General features: G+C 39.7%; 1 protein-coding gene across 16 annotated transcripts in view; it reads right to left on the bottom strand.

Moving 5' to 3' along the window:
• EYA1 (EYA transcriptional coactivator and phosphatase 1) overlaps positions 1–13344 on the bottom strand; it is a 354818-nt gene that overhangs the window by 66848 nt on the left and 274626 nt on the right. The gene's annotated exons all lie outside the window — the stretch shown is intronic.

Raw genomic sequence — 13344 nt, 5'->3', positions numbered from 1 at the left:
AAGAACAAAGTTGGGTCTCACACTTCCTGATTTGAAAACTTATTACAAAGTCACAGTAATCAAAACAGTTTAGTACTGACATAAAGACAGAGATACAGAACAAGGCAATGTAACAGAGATTTCAGAAATAAACTCCTACTCATGCGGTCAAATGATTTTCACCAGGGGTACCAAGACTATTCAATGGGGAAATGATAGTCTTTTCAATAAATGGTTCTGAGAAAACAGGATATCCAAATCCAAAAGAATAAAGTTGGATTCTTACCTTGTTCAATACATAATATTTGAAAATTAACTCAAAATGGGTTAAAGACCTAAAAATTAAGAGTCAAAGTATAAAACTCTTCTGGGAAAAGTTTCATGACATTCTTGGATATTACATTAAAAGTATAAACAACAATATAAAAAACATGCCTGAAAACTTCTGTGCATCAAAGAACCCAATTAACAAAATTAAAAGAGAACCTATGGGTTGTGAGAAAATGTTTGCAACTCATATATCTAATAAGAGGTTAATACCCAGGATATATAAAAAACTCCTACAATTCAACAACAAACAAACCCAAAGAGTTTGATTAAAAAATAGGCAAAAGGCTTGAACAGATATTCCTCCAAAGAGGGTATGCAAAGAGTCAACAAGCAAATGAAAAGATGCTCAGTAGCACTAACCATTAGGGAAAGATGAATCAAAATCACAATGAGGTACCATGCCATTAGGATGACTACGATTAAAAAACAAAAACAAAAACAAAAAACTCCAGAAAATAACAAGTGTTTATGAGCATATAGCGAAGTTGGAACCTCTGCACTGTTAGTGGGAACAGAACATGTTACGGCGGCTATGGAAAACAGTATGTCAGTTTCTCAAAAATTTAGGCATAGAATTATGATGTGATTCAGCAATTCCATTTCTGGGTATATACCCAAAATAAATGAAAGCAGGGTCTCAAAAAGATATTTGCACTTAAAAATTTTTAATTGAAGTTTAGTTGACATACTAGTTTCAGGTGAACAAAAACTTAAATAATAAAGCAAAAAAAGAAAAAAAGAAAAAGGTATTTATATACCCATATTCACAGCAGCCTTATTCACAATAGCTGAAATGTAGAAGCAACCCAAGAAATGTCCAATAATGAACAACCAGAATGTGGTATACCCATATAATTGGATATAATTATTCAGCCTTAAAAAAGGAAGGAAATTTTGACATATGCATACGATACCAATGAACCTTGAAGACATTATGCTACATGAAATCAGTTTTTCACAAAAAGATGAGTACTGTGTGATTTTACTTGTATGAGGTGTTTAGAGGGGTCATAATCATAGAGACAGAAAGCAGAATGGTGGTTGCCAGGTGCTGGGGGTAAGGAGAGAAGGGGGAGCTATTTAACAGACTTCCAGTATTGCATGATGAAGAGAGTCCTGGACACAGGGTTGTACAACAACGTGAATGTATTTACTACTACTGAACTGAGACTAAGGAGAGGCACCGGGGTGGCTCAGTCAGTTGAGGGTCCAACTCTTGATTTTGGGCTCAGGTCATAATCCCATGATTGTGGGATCATGCCCTACGTGGGGCTCCATGTTGAGCCTGGAGCCTGCTTGGGATCTCTCTCTCTCTCTCTCTCTCTCTCTCTCTCTCTCTGCCCCTCTCCTCTTCTCACGCATGCTCTCTAATAATTAATTAATTAAAATTAAAACATGACTAAGGAGGTAGCATTTACATGATATGTATTTTACCCCAACATAGAAATCAATAGGAAATGGAGAAATGTAACTATAGATTAGACATTTAATAAATTAAGAAATTCCTATTAATTTTCTAGATAGCTAAAGTACTAGGTACTATCTACTATTTCTATGCTAAAAAATATTTTTTTAAATGTTTTTATTTATTTTTGAGACACAGAGAGACAGAGCATGAGCAGGGGAGGGGCAGAGAGAGAGGGAGACACAGAATCTGAAGCAGGCTCCAGGCTCTGAGTTGTCAGCACAGAGCCCGACGCGGGGCTTGAACTCATGGGCTGTGAGATCATGACCTGAGCTGAAGTCGGATGCTTAACCGACTGAGCCACCCAGGCGCCTCCAGCTAAAAAATTCTTTTAATGGAGTCTTAAATACATATTGAAATACATATTGAAATATATACAAATCAAGTAACATATCTGAGATCTGCTTTCAACAATAATCATAGGAGAGATCAGGGCAGGGGAGGGATGTGGTGAGGTTACAGGTATAATAAGATTAACTAGGATTTGATAATTGTTAGTTTAGAGGTGACACTGAGTTCCCTTATGCTATCCCACCTACTTTCGTGTTTAGATGTTAGTATAAAAAATTTTTTAAAATATATAAAAAATATTCACCAAGACATAATTGGTTGTCTTTGGATAGTGCAACTATGAGTATTTATTTTGAAAATGTAAGGCACATTCAAACCATACTTTTAAAATGTCAAAAAAAATTCTTTTTAAGTCAAAATTGCAAATGGCCTGCCAAGTTCCTCCGTGTATTACCATTTATTGAAAAGAAGGTGCTATGACTGGCTTGGTAATCCTCACCCAGGCTTAAGTGATCTTTAGAATATACACAGAATCTATGTCAGACATTGCTTTGCCTGTGTTAGCTCTATTAATTTTTATCACATGAGATGTTTTTTTCCAGAAAACCAGGAAGCTCCTACATTTGTAATTGAAGCCACAGGACCTATGTCTCATATATTGAGGACTGGCGGTGTCACATTGCATTCTGATCTGCTGCAAAGAAGAATTCCCAGTGTAATTTAAGAATAGCAGTAACCCTAGAAGCATCTCATTTAGGGCCTCTGGCATTTACTTTTTGGTTGCATGGCTCCCATGGCTCCTGATTTTTTTTTTTTTTTTTCTCATCCACAGTACTAGCTTTATCATTTGGCATTCCACTATTGGCTATTTCTTACTACTAGTTAATGCTTGTCACGACTAACACAAGGAGACTTGATTCTTTCCTAATATTGTTATTCCTTTGGAGATTCTGTGGTTTGACATAAATTTTGTGGATTTATAGTGGCATTAGTTTAGAATGATTTTGCCCCGATGACAGACTACTGTTGAAGATTCACTCATTCTCCATCAATAGCCTCCATCATTAATTTATAAGCTCCCTGCAGGCAGGAATTGTGGCTAGCACCACTATACTAATATACAATCATTGTTCAATAAATTATGAAAGACTGACTTTCTGAATGACTTGTTAATGTCAGGCCAGGAAACAAAGGGTGGGTGGCCAGGTGTGTATCTTGAGTACTGTAGCCCATATGACATGGGAGGTTTTGTGTGTGCAACGTGAGAAGGGTGCCATTTGGTAGTGCAGTTTTCTGAATTACTTCATGGACATTTTGAGTGATCATTACCCACAACTAAACTAGTGCTATAAGGATAACGTACTGACTGAAGGCCTTCTATTATGACAAGTTCTTTTGATAGAGTCTTAAATTTGGGGTGGTCCTGGCATGGAGACCACATGGTATTAGCAGGGTACCTTAGCCAATAGGGACACCAGGCTGAATTCCTCCAGGTCCCTGCTCCCAGTTGCGGGGGGAGGGGGCAGCAGTGGGTAATTTCCTACATGACTTTTGCTTTATTCCAGGGACCAGGTTGAAGTTCATGCTTCTCAGATTATTTTGTTGCCCTTTTATGTGGAGAAATATAATAGTTACATCTGCCTTGCTAATTCCGTTATTTGTATATGATATTTGATCTTAACTATCTTTTAAGTAAGCGCTGCAAAAAATATATGAAGGGTCATATGCACTCATCCCCAATTCTCACTTCCTAGCTTCAAATGGCAATTTAACCTATTTTTAAGGCCAAGCATGAACCATCCCCATACCCACCCCCCCCCTCACACACACACACACACACAGAGTCTGCTTCAAAATTATTTTCTTAACCTATTTTCATTTACTTTCTCAAAAATTGTACTTTTCAGAGTGTCTGAGTGTCCGTGGTCCTTTGAGCCTCAAAATAGAAAGTTTAAAGAAAACCTATTTATCTCTTCTTGGGACTTTTGAATAGGATCTAGAATGTTTTCTGAGTATAAAAATAAAATGCTTTCTTCTTTCCCTAGAAATCTTAAAGCTAGCCATTCACCTAACCATAAAAATATCCCTTCCTTTTATATCAAAGGTACATCCCTTTTAACACATTCCTTGTATTAAAAGATATATCCCTAGATTTTTAGTTTTAAAAATGCCACAAATGCCAAATATTACATCAGATCATGTACAGTCCAAAGAGAATAACCATGTCATTTCAATTTTACTATAAGAACAACTAAAAAAATCATACCAAATGTTAATAAGGGAGCAATTTCTTTTTATTGCTTAGATATACCGGTAAAGCAGTAAGAAAAAAAAAATCGTTCCTATTTTTAATGTAACTCTGGTTCCTACTGACACACTCTTGTATATTTTGCCCTTTTATTCCTTTTCTTTTACTATCTTATTTTTCTAAACTGAAAAGAAAAAAATAATAATGGTAAAATAAACCAAGCAAACACAAAGGCAATTGAAGTTTGTCCAACTTAAATTCTTTGAGACCTTTAAGAAATATTTTAACACTTAAGTCACTGTTCCACTTTTAGATAGCTACAGCATTCTGAATTAGTAATTGGGTTCTACAAAGTACATACTGTGTTGGGGATTTATTTTGGGGGAAGTGAAAAAAACAACAGTATTACTTTTAAATTTTAAATATGTGATAAATATCTTTTGTATCTCTCCTTTTTCAATATGTACCCCATTACATTTAGAAGATCAAATCTACACACACTCCTTACATCTATGAGATCAAATCTACACAACCCCTTTCTATTTTGGATCAAAAAAAGATATATCCTATTTAAACAACTGCTGTTTAAAGAATTAATCTTGGGCTAGAAAGAGTTACTACAAGGTGGTTCAACGATTTCAAAAGTACAACTAGTTCCTCAGGATATGGTACTTACATTTTGAGGTTGTAGAACAAAGGACAAGGTTCCTAAATTCTATCTGTACTGATCCTATGTGGGCAGCTAAGCCTCCCCCGGCCAGCAATTACTCTGTTGTAGTGGCCCAGTGAGGTGTGATGTTAACAACGCGCACAGGTTTATGAGGATTTGTTGGTCAACGTGAAAATCTTATAAAGTATGCTCAAGTTGACAACACATCTTTGGGCAGCATCAGCCAAATGAAGGCAAAAATACCTGTTTTGGAGCCCTTCAACCAGTCCTTATTTAGAATGCTAACATTACAATCACAAACAAGGCCTGGATGTCATTTAAAATAAATTCTCATTCAGGATCTTTCGTTTTGGGGGAAAAGAAGTTGAAAAACAGGAATGGGCACTCTGAGTACAAGAGGGGCCTATTTTCAGGGCCCCATGCTGGCTGCTCATCAGGGATGGATGAAAGATAAGATTCGGAAAATGAGCTTCCTTATCTGAGAGAGGTGAAAAATGTATGCAAAAATGTTATTTCTTTTAAAAAATATCTCTGGAAGTGTTATGTAAGTGATATATACAACCTGTGAGACCCAAAGTTTTCATTGTCTTCTTTCCACCTGTCTAAAGTCATCAATACGATCAATGGAATATTAACTTTTTGTAATTTTAGGAGCTCCTATCGCTGAGCAGCTGGCATGAAATGCCAAGTTTTAAGAGTTGGGTGTAGTTTTGATGCCAGTTAAAGAATAATGTGGATTACCACGAGAGAGTGTATACATATGAAAAATAAACCACGGTTGAACTACTGACTGAATGATTAAAACAAAACAAAACAAAACAAAACAAAAAACAAACCCCAACTTGTGGTGGGGCTAATCAGGTCATTTTTACTGATTAGACATGTGACACCCGACTGCTTTAATTTTCTCCTTACTTCAGAGACTCTCTTTCAACATCATGAAAAGAATACCCACGTGGAAAATAAGAAAAAGAGCTTCACCATTCCGAAGATTAATTTTGATTGTGGAGAAAGCCCAATGAATCCCAAACACGGGACAACAGCCAAGCAGTGGTACAAAGTGGGAGGAAGAAGAATAAAACCATAGGAGACCCAGCCAAATTGGCCTCAACACATAGGGACCCACGCAGTGCCAACGAAAGCCTAAACAGCTAATCCAATCCAAAGACCTATCTAGATTTCATTTGTAACCACTCTCCTATCTCTCTCTTTCCTAGTGTTACAGCCATTTCCTTAGGCCTCTTTTTATTTCCTACCAGGAGGGCTGTGATAATCTATTGTGCTATCGGGCTAATCTTCCAAATTGTACGGTTCCATCATGTCACTCCACTGTTTTAATACTGTTCATGGCATCCCCACACCTACAGCACAAAATTGGGACACTCAATGCTCCCTGTGATACTCCTTTGAGGGCGATGGACCAATCACAAGACTAGCCTGTACTCCTGATGTTTTCCGTTACTAGATGTGCTGCCTTGGGCCAATCACTTAATTTTTCTGAGCCGTTTCCCTCAATGGTTATGCTCTGCTTCCACCTGTCTCTCTGCTTCCTGCAACAACAAAACACTGTATTCCTTACTGCCCACTCCCTTCTCTGAATCCCCACAGTAAGCAAAAGCTCTTATTTATGGAGTGCTTGTAAGTATTTTTCTATGTGGCTTACATAGTTCTCCTAATAGTGCTGTGATTGCTTTCATTCTATAGACGGAAGATTAAGATGAACCGAGTGAGACTCAGAGATACAAGGTGCTTTTCCTGAGGCCACAGAGCAAGGGAGGTCCCAAGCTAGTGGGGACAGGCTGGTCATCATGGTTGGGAAGCTGTGATGCTTTGTGTTCAATCCCTGCATTCTCTTTCACAGGCCTGAAGAAAAACAAGGCCATATGCAATAAGGGAGCAGGAACACACATTTCAATTACTGCCAGTTAGCGGAAGGGGGTTGCACTTAGGGAAAGAGAACAACCGTCAAGATAAGGACGAAGAAATGAATGGAGGAGGATCTTTCAGCTGATAGTCAACAACAATGTCTTTTTGAAACCAATGAAAAGCTAAAAGCAAAACGAAAAAAAAAAAGCTTTTTTTGAGAGTTTAGATTCCACGTCATTCCGCAGTATACAAAAGTTATACTTGAAACCATGAATTACTTCATCATTTTGATCTAATTCAGCACTTGATATGCAGAGAAAACATAAAATCAGGAAACCTTCCTCTGGGATTGAACTGGCCGCTCATGACTCTTGGGCACACGGGTCACACAGTCGTCGGGCATTGCTCTGCTGCGGTGGGAGGTGTGCTTTGGGTTTCGCTCACTTATCAAATAGTTCTTCCCTGACAACTGTGGTTGCTGCTGCTACCCCCTGTCACCACAACACACTCTCTGTTTCTTCCTGGGCACACAGCTAGGCTACATGTATTTCCCAGCCTCCTTTGCACCGGGCCACGAAAGCCTGGTCCATCTCGTCTCGCATCCATGCTCCTCCTGTTTTTTTTCTCCCTGTGGGTTAGAAAGCTTAGGACGGTGATTACACAAGCCTCAGAAGCTCGATGGTGAGATGGCACAGCCATTACCAAACCTTGCCTAAACCAAGTCACCTGGAAAATCCACTTGAGACCACGAAATAAGAAAGAGATCCATTTCTGTGGTCATGACATATGGGGCCTATTTGTTACAGCCATTTCACCTACCCTAACAGATTCCTGTGCTGGCTTGTGCTTCACTGGGGGCCCAGATACAGACACACAAGATGTGCACTGAGTTTACAATCTAGTCGGCCAAAGTGTGGGTGTCACTGAATTGTCCTGGTGTCCTGGGGGCAGGGGCAAAAATGAATCAGCACAAAGTTCAGAGCAGGATCTAGAGTAGAGGCAGGCACACTTCTTCCTCTAAAAGGACAAATATTATAGGCTTTGCAGTCCATATAAAGTCTCTGACACGTATCCTTTCTCTTTTTCATAACCCTTTAAAAATTTAAACAACATTCTTAGCTTGAAAGACCTACAAAAACAAGCCATAAACCAGATTTGGCCCATGGGAGATGGTCTGTCAGTTCCTAGCCTAGACCCTTGGTCTAGATTTTTTAAATCCCCAGGAAGACAAATATTTCATGACATATGAAAATTACATGAAATTCCAATTCGGAAGTGTAATTTTTATTGGAATACAGATACATTTATTTGTCTATTGTCTGTGACTGCTTTTGTACAAGTAGGGCAGTGCTGAGCAGTTATGAAGGTACATGGCCCATAAAGCCTAAAATGTTTATTACTTGACCCTTTAACATTTTTGGTAAAGGCACAGGTAATAAATGTTTGCCAACCTCTGGTGTGGAGCTTCCAATACAGAGATGACTCTGTTTCTGTAACCAGATCCTCTATAACCCAAGGAGGACACTAGATGTCCACTGCTTTGGTGCCATGCCAAGAATTCCGCATGTATACCAGCCACCATGGAAGAAGATCATGCCTCAAAAGATTTTGGAGTTTAGCGTTTCATTCTGCAACAGGGTTAGAAGAGCAACCTTTACCGGTTAATGGGAGTGTTCTAATGAAATGGGCTCAGAGCTGTTTTCCCTGCTCAACGTCCTGAATGATTACAGTATCTACTCACTAGGGAGGCTTAGTTGACCTAAATTCATACTGGCAACTAGCATCCTTCTAGAAGCCTGGTGCAGTATATAACTAATGTTTAGACAGCAGATACAAGATCAATCAGTGACATATGCTGTTTTCTTTATTGAGTCATTGTTATTAATAAGACATACAGCTGGGCCCTTTAAGTTCAGGACACAACTTAGATCCCTCTTCCTCTGGCTTTACTGAGATACAATTGACACAACTGAATTCTTAAAGCAATTCTGCAGGTCAAGTGGCTAGGTTTATAGAAGAGGAAACTAGGGCTCAGTGTGAATAAACAATTTACTCCAGCTCAAAGAGCTGAAAAGTCAGAGGTTGGGTTTGAGGCTAGATCTGTATGAATTCAAATCTGATGCTTTCTATCACACCATAGGCTGATCTCCTATCATAAATCTATTTTTTCATGTCTATTAATTTATTTTGAAAAAGAAAAAGAGGAGGGAGATGGGCAGAGAGAGGAAGAGAGAGAATCCCAAGTAGGTTCTGTGCTGTCAGTGCAGAGGCTGATATGGGGTTCAACCTCACCAACCATGAGATCATGACCTGAGCTGAGACCAAGAGTCAGAGGCTGAACCAAATGAGCCACCCAGGCTCCCAGTACTTCATAAATTTAAAGGTATTTCTACACGTTACCCTTGGCCACTACACAGGATTCGAGGTTTTGTTTTGTGGTGGTTGTTGCTTTGACCGTCAAGTTTCAACTATGTTACAACAGAATTAGTGTTTATTTTATACCAGACACTTGGTCTCTAACCTCTTCCAGGCCTGAGTGTCCTCATCCGTAAAATGGGCTTGGCAGTAGCAGTTTCAGAGTTCTAATGTTGAATTAAACAAGTATGGGGTACACAGGAAATTCTTAATAAGTTGGGCCTACAGTTGAAAATGCTAAGCTTTATGCTGTCTTAAGTGTTCATGTTTAGGCTTCTGTGTACAATGTGGAGTAAAGCTCAATGTCTTTAGGACCTGTTCTAGCCCAAATCCATATAAGACACCGGTGTTAAGAAACAACAAAAATAAAGTAGTGAAACCATGAAGCTCTTGGCTATAGGTATCTTGGGGAGTCCTCCCACAAGGTGGAATCATGCTTGGGACATCAACACAACACTTACTTGAAATGTAAGTTTGGGGTATGTGGTTCAGTATTAACAATAGGACTATACTGTCTATTTTTAAAAGGGCATTCAATGAAAAAAAATCAAAACTAGTTTTCTTCAGTGAAATTGGGGAGTATGGATTTCATTTGAAAGCAACTTTGAGAAACGCATTAAACAACAACAACAAAAAAGCCAGGACGGATATTTTTAACAACAGCCGAATGTATGGTCACATACCAGGGACTTCATTTTCCTGCTATTACACTTTTGCTTTTCTCTTCCCTAGCCAGGCCTGTCATGTGCCCAGCAGCCTCTTTTTGTTCCCATCACCTTTGTTACAAAACACTTCCTTATAATGCCCGACATGCCTGCTTCCCACAGCTAGAATTACATGGAAGGTGGGACCTTCTCAAACTTTTTTTGTACATATTGCTGTAACATGCCCTAATTTTGCATTATATCAACCAGATCCTGTATCCCCTTACTGAATGGCCTACTCATTGGGTCGCCTAAGCTACTGTGACTAAGCTACTTCTCAAGTATCTGGTTCCCATAGAGACAGAACAGCTATCACATGGTCAGGCATTCATTTCTTTATATGCCTGTAGAGTAAGGAAGGCCCAACCACATGCTCCCTTCACAATGCTCGGGGACGCCACCGAAACTAGGTTCCAAGAAAGAAGGCTTGCCCTTCAACTGCCTTAAGACTTCTCTCCCTAGTGCCTTGAGGAATGAAAAGGGGGCAAAGTTCTCCAATGAGCTTGGTTATTATCACTGTTTGGAAGGATCCTTGTTGAAACGCACATTTTTACAAGGCATGATTATCAGATTTGAGAGCAAAATCTTCCCGTCTGTAAAGTTCTCTAATAAAGAGAATAATGAACAAGCTTCTTTGCATGCCTCAGGCTACAACTCAACATCCTCAGCAATGTGTCTTCAGAAGGGATGCCGCATGACATCGAGACAACAGGTGGTTAGCACAAAGAGGGTGTTCACAAATATTTAGGATGAAATCACACTGAGAGTATCTGAGGAACTTCTGATCCTGAGCTGTGTACTGTCACTAAACCTGTCATCTGAAGGCCTGTCCATTTCCTCGTGTCCCAGGCTCACCTTCCATCCACCTTCTTGCCTGATCCAAGTGGATGTATTCCCCAGCTCAACAAATACATGACTAAGCTGCCCAGCAGCTCAGGGAAAAACAAAAACAAAAACAAAAACCTGGGAACGATTTTTTCACTCCTCTATTACTTGCTGTGCACCAGCCCAAACCAAATCCTTTGCAAATCCTATTTCTCAACTTGCAACAGAATCCAGGATCCAGTGAGTTCTCTCCATCTCTATTGCTAGTATATCGGGTCACCCCCAAAACCACTTTGTTCCCCAGTCTTCTCTCCCCATCATTAATTTTCCACATGCAGCCAAAATAATGTAAAAATCTAAATCAGATCTTGCCATGTCTTCCCTTGAAGTCCTCCAATGAGTTCATATGCCATGTGTAACGACATTGAACCTCCTGACATGGCTCACGCTTGCCCTCATCCCGGCCCACATCTTGACTCGGCATCTCCATCACTGAGCCCAGCCACCTGGCCTCTGTCCCTCAAACATCAAACCCTTTCCTGCCCTGCCTTCATTGCTTCCTCTGCTTAGAACTCTCTCGTGACGGTCACATTACCAACCAGCCTTTTAGTCATTTGGACCTCAGGTTCAAATCAAAGTCATGCTCAGGAAGACCTTCCCCAACCAGGCTTTCTGAAATTAGTTTCTCCCTGACCTCTGTTAACTTATATTGAAATATTTCAGGTCACCTATAAAGACTATAGACACTTGGTTTTTGGAAATTATAGGAGATAAAACTTTTCATCACATGCCTTAGTATGAGAAAACTATACAAACTAACAAACAAAATACTATTTGATGAAGCCTCAAAATACTAATGGTTGACACTTTTAAAAATAAAATTTGTGGTACTTGTTTTGTTTAGATATCATTGAGAATCTGAATAAGAAAGTCTAAGCTGCCAGGGGTTTCTAGGTTAGGTGTGAATGCACAGACCAATAATTTGTGGCCAGGGACTGACATGAGGTCATTAGGTCACGGGATGCTCACCATCTTGCCCTAAGCTGAACCTTTTCAGTGGTGAACAAAGCCTTGATCAAGTCAACTACCAATCTGGCCCTTAATGAGAAAGCTCTTAAAGACTGGAGACTTTCTGGATGGTTTTCAAATGCTGGTATTCTAAGCGCATGCTCTTTTCAATACTTTTGTGTGAGTTCCAGGAGCCAGCTTTCTTCCTTAGGAGTTAGTTGGAGGGACCTTAAAATAGTTAAGAAAATCTTTGAGATTCTTCCTACTGACCACACATTGACATTTCAGCTATTAATTTTTAGCTTTTAAGTAGTAATTTTTGTAGAAATGGGGATGGTAATAGTATTCATAGAGGGAATAATACAAAAAAACACCACAGCTAATATTTACTGAATCCCTATTATGTGCTGGCCACAAAGCAGAGACTTTGTTTGAACGACTAATTCTGTGGCTTTATTTTTTTTTTTTAATTATACTATATTTTTGTTAATTGTCTTCTTCTCATAGAAACTCTAACCATAAGATGGGGCATATTGTGTTTTACAGATATCTTATTTCTTATTAAATTTTTTCATGTTTATATTTGGAGAGACAGAGCACGAGTCAGAAAGGGGCAGAGAGAGAGGGAGACCCAGAATCCTAAGTGGGCTCTAGGTTCTCAGCTGTCAATACAGAGCCCAACACAGGGCTCCAGCTCACGAACCATGAGAATATGACCTGAGCCGAAGTCGGACACTTAACCGACTCAGCCAGCCAGGTGCCCCCAGATATCTTATTTCTAAATTTTTTTTTTAATATTTATTTATTTTTGAGAGACAGAGTGAGACAAAGTGAGACTGGGGGAGGGGCAGACAGAGAGGGAGACACAGGATCGGAAGCAGGCTCCAGACTCTGAGCTGCCAGCACACAGCTCAACGCGGAGCTCGAACCCACAGACTGTGAGATCATGACCTGAGCTGAAGTCGGACGCTCGACCGACTGAGCCACCCAGGCGCCCCTCTAAATAGAAATCCAAAGGGTGGAATATTCTGGAATATTTTTGCTCTTACAAACGTGCATATTTTCCAGCCTTTTTGAGGAGTGGTATATGTAACTTCAGGGTTAGGAGAAGGAAAGCTTCACTATAATGCTCAATGGATAGTTCATCAAATTTCACTGTCAAACTATACCTACAGGGCAGGCACTCAATATACGTTTATTGAAATAAGTATTGTTTGAAAGAATGGGTACCGGCATAAAATCTGTAATGAGAGCATGATACACATTTTGTGTTTTAAGATTTAATTGCCGGGGCGCCTGGATGGCGCAGTCGGTTAAGCGTCCGGCTTCAGCCAGGTCACGATCTCACGGTCCGCGAGTTCGAGCCCCGCGTCAGGCTCTGGGCTAATGGCTCGGAGCCTGGAGCCTGTTTCCGATTCTGTGTCTCCCTCTCTCTCTGTCCCTCCCCCGTTCATGCTCTCTCTCTGTCCCAAAAATAAATAAAAACGTTGAAAAAAAAAAATTTAAGATTTAATTGCCATGAACAACCAGAGTCACCAAGACA

Source organism: Puma concolor, chromosome F2 (genome assembly GCF_028749965.1).
Source record: "Puma concolor isolate L17-30 chromosome F2, mPumCon1.1.hap2, whole genome shotgun sequence".
Lineage (NCBI taxonomy): Eukaryota > Metazoa > Chordata > Mammalia > Carnivora > Felidae > Puma > Puma concolor.
The sequence above is the reverse complement of the archived record's forward strand: the minus strand, read 5'-3'. Positions and strand labels throughout refer to the sequence as shown.